The sequence below is a fragment of the Pecten maximus genome, chromosome 17 (assembly GCF_902652985.1).
Source record: "Pecten maximus chromosome 17, xPecMax1.1, whole genome shotgun sequence".
NCBI classification, from domain to species: Eukaryota; Metazoa; Mollusca; class Bivalvia; order Pectinida; family Pectinidae; genus Pecten; species Pecten maximus.
Window position 1 is genome coordinate 19,417,280 of NC_047031.1, and position 4,258 is coordinate 19,421,537.

General features: G+C 34.8%; 1 long non-coding RNA gene across 1 annotated transcript; it reads right to left on the minus strand.

The window, feature by feature from the left end:
• Window positions 1-327: 327 nt before the first annotated feature.
• LOC117315530 lies at window positions 328-3,984 on the minus strand. Its single transcript, XR_004529713.1, has 5 exons — window positions 3,893-3,984; window positions 3,644-3,721; window positions 2,819-2,887; window positions 1,580-1,681; window positions 328-1,115 (listed from the first exon to the last, which is right to left on the minus strand). It is a non-coding gene; the product is annotated as an uncharacterized LOC117315530 (long non-coding RNA).
• Between the last annotated feature and the right edge of the window lie 274 nt (window positions 3,985-4,258).

Sequence of the window (4,258 nt, forward strand, 5' to 3'; positions counted from 1 at the left end):
TGTACACTTGTGTGTGACTTTAATATGATTCTGTATATTTGTGCGACTTAAATATGATTCTGTACACTGTGTGAATTTTATTCTGTACACTTTTGTGACTGACCTATGGTTCATCTGTACGCTTGTTTCTGAATTGATATGATTATGTACACTTTCTCTATTCTGTTATCTACAAGCATTATAGTGACATCCTAGAGCAAATGTAAAATGCATTTTTAGCCACTTTCATACATTACTGAAATTTATGAAATGCAAATTTAATTCACACAGGTTGATCCGGATAAATTCTGCTGTTACTGATGTAGATGTTTAAAACAAACAAAAAAGTATGAATAAGAAAATTTATTTTTAGAATTACAACATGAAATTGTAAAATATACAAACGTATTGAGATATAGGTGAATGATAACATAGACATCTTGCCCTCCATACTCGACCTTAACCAATTATATATATGTAAATGGGACATGTCATTGATATAATTTTAGATAATTTTATTGCATTTTTGCAAGTGAAATATAGAAATTAATCAAACTGATAACACTTATATTTCATTGCAGCGATGAGCAGTGAAAAATCTGATTTCGCAGTGCAAATATAGGCTTTGCAGTGAGAACATAAGTTTTCCGTTTTTGACCAATCAGTGCGAACCTTTCTTTCACCTCATTGAAACTTGCCGATTTTCACAATCGAAGCGGAGATAGATAAATTGGTTATTTTGCTGTATTTCTGTAATATTCTGACTAGGTTTTGACAAGATACTCACTTGACGTTAATTATTCATGCGCACAGATTCTCCGATAACAGCAGAAAACTCTTAAATTACGCTAATTAGTCCTTTCAAAATGGCGCCGTCGAGTTTAATCCCATGGTAGATATTTAGACCTCGATACAATTGTAACCCTGAAACGATAAGTGACTAAGATATAATGGAAGACCTTGGAACAAAATGTGACCTTGATATGACAAAGATGTTTTGTTAATGGATGACCTGAAAAACTTATCAATGTTCTTAATTTTCTAAGGGATAGTCAGACAAGAATATTGTCGTCACATGATAGCCTGGTGATCTGTGCCTTCTCTTTGAGACATTTAAATCCGTCCTTAGTAGTTATCTGTTGATTAGGAACAAAACACGTCGTTAAGACACAAGACATATACAATCGAATATCTTTGGGTTTTTGTCCCGACAAGCCTAGTAATGCTCTCGTCTAAACGAATTTCCGTATATACATGCTGAAACCAACTTAACTAAAGTCCTGATTGTTGTTCCCTTTGTTATCTGGTTGACTGACATATATCAGTCCTATTTTGGTTAAAACAATCATTCCTCAAATAAAATAATCTATATGTAATTGGCGTCCATTGGCAAAATACTGACTGAATGTTTCGGTTAAAATACCGATATCTGTGGTGTCAATTAGTTAATATTAAGTATTCAGATTAACATACCACATCTAATATCCACGTCTTGAGGTATATAGGTGATGTGCTGTCTGTGTCTAGGTTAAGTTACCTACATCTGCCGTCCAAGCCTTTGCGCCAATCGGCGAAATACTGTCTAGATTAAAATACTAACCTCTGACATATCTTGGCGTCCGTTTGTAATTGATAAAGTTGACAGTTGTTCAAGTACTGTCCAACGTTTGTTTTTCGGTTAGGTCATAAACGTGTTCTTTTCCTATAAAATAGTACAACATTATATTTAAGTATTTAGGAAATATATGGGTAATAGTGGTAAGTAAATTGTAAAGGTGCGGGCGAGAGACAGAAAAAAGAGAGAAGTTATTGCATTGAAATGAAAGCATGAAAGCGATTCTATGATAAATTAAATATCACATGACCTTTGACCTGAATTTAAATCCAATGCCTCCTTCCATATTTGAAACCTGTGTATGCATAACTTATGGCACGAAATTTAAACCCGCTTGTTATTATATTTGAAGTTATTAATCACATAACCCGTGATCTTTTATCCATGCACCTGGAAATAAATTTGTTTTCGACGTGTCGACATCATAGGCTAAGTACAGAAGGTGTTAGAAAACAAGGTGTAACTTTTGTTTTATTTTAGTAACATCAATTGATTTTTGACCTACTGAGCTTAAATGCATCAATTTTGAACAGCTAACAAGCGCCTCCCTACAGCACTTAAAGACGACAAGAATTATTCCTCAATTTTGTGTTGGATACACAATTGGCCAGTGTCCAGTGTGTAGATAGAACAATAGATAATTATTAATCTGTTATAACGCAGTAATGTAAAAACTGATATCGTAGTCCTTTTGAGGCCAGGAGTAATTGTATTGGCTAGAGACTACATCATTTAACATCATATGTGAGTTCTTTCACGTTTACCCAGCGCTAATTGATAATTGGTAAGGATCATTCAAACTACACACCTTGGATAATCAACTGTATGACGGAACGTTCTACAACTGAACTATCAATATCCCATACCTTAGTCCTCAAATCATACTCCTCTGATTCACCTTAAATATATATTCTAGCGTGATAGAGTGATGTTTTAGTTGTTAATCATTTTTATTGTTTGTTTGTTTTTGTATAACGTCCTATTAACAGCCAGTTTGATTTAAGGACGTGCCTGGTTTTGGAGGTGGAGTAAAGCCGGAGTACCCGGAGAAAAAAACACCGACCTACGGTTAGCAACTGCCCCACGCGGGTTTCGAACTCGCTACCCAGAGGTGGAGGGCTAGTGATAAAGTGTCGGGACACATGAGTCACTCGGCTACCGTGGTCCCTCATTTTTACTGACGATCTATTATATTCATATGTAGTTGTTTTAGCACGCTATTACCTCTTGGCAGATTCAATCCTTCGTATTCATTTACATCCTCTGAGCGGGTGTCATGATGAGGTGTTGCACCTTATGGAAATATAAAGGGGAAAATGTGTTAAAATAATAGTAATATGGGAGACATGTATGGCAATAAAAGGCGTTAAAATAATAGTGAAAAGGGGGAGACATTTGACAATATTAACATGACAGTAAATCAGTCAATGTCAACAACAGGTTCCAAGATTTTATATAAAGCAACAGAAAAATAAAAATTATAGAAATAAACTCGCCACATTAAAACATATCACGCTTTATCAAACAAATAGAACAGAACTGAGGGACATCACGGTAAGTACACAAACATATACCAGAACATTAACTCAATCACAGACATGATCAGCCAAGTAGGAGAACTATAAAGAAGGCGCTTTTCACGAGAATTATCCGTTAAAAAAATATAAACCAATTCGTGATGTTGACTCAACACATATATTCAAAACCGCAGACCTCCAAACGAGATGCACACATTCACTCATACAAATACATAGCTGATACAAAGGATACATATTTTTTCTCTCCACACACAATTACACAATTCCTATAGCAGTAGTACAATTTTTAACAACATATGACTTGTAGGCACAATATCCAATATAAAAATATTAGCCCTCACTACACACTAAAACACACACTCGGTTTTACCCTATATCTATACTTTGCACTAGAATTACTCATGATAACTGTAAAGATACAATTTTAAGGCTCTGCGTAAGGCCTCCCGAGGCGTCATCATCAGTATTGATAGAGCCCCGATAGTTTAGGAAGAATAGAGAAGATACTTACCTGTTGTGGTCGAACTAAACGGTTTATCAGGAACTGCCTCACCTTTTCTCTCGGTCAGGTCATACACGTGTTCTTTTCCTATGGAATAACACATCATTGTCAGGAATACAAAGAAAATTACGTCAGTGTATATTACTAGTGAAGTATTAAAAGGTAATAGAAATTTTGCTTGTTTCATATATTTGAATATGTTCGTTTTTGCCTGGTGACATGTAATATTGATATGTAATTATTTCAGCACTGACTTACCTCTGGGCAGATTTAGTCCCTCGTAATCGTTAACATCTTCTGAATGACTGTCATCATTAGGTGATGCACCACCTTGCGAAAATATAACGAATTATCAGGCGCAATTGGTAAGGAGCGGACACATATACAACACTAAATGTTATAGTTTTTATAGGATGAATTGTCTAAGATTAATTAAACATCTGATTTCACTAGTCATGTCAACCGAATAGTATCCGTAATGTCTTTTTATATTGTTACCAACTTTATCAGTTCAACGTCTGAAAAAAATATCATTTCGTTAGGGTATTTTTCATTACTTCTTCTTCTTACATTTTCATCACAGAACCATTTACAAGCCATAAACACTTGTGGTTTTAACTATAA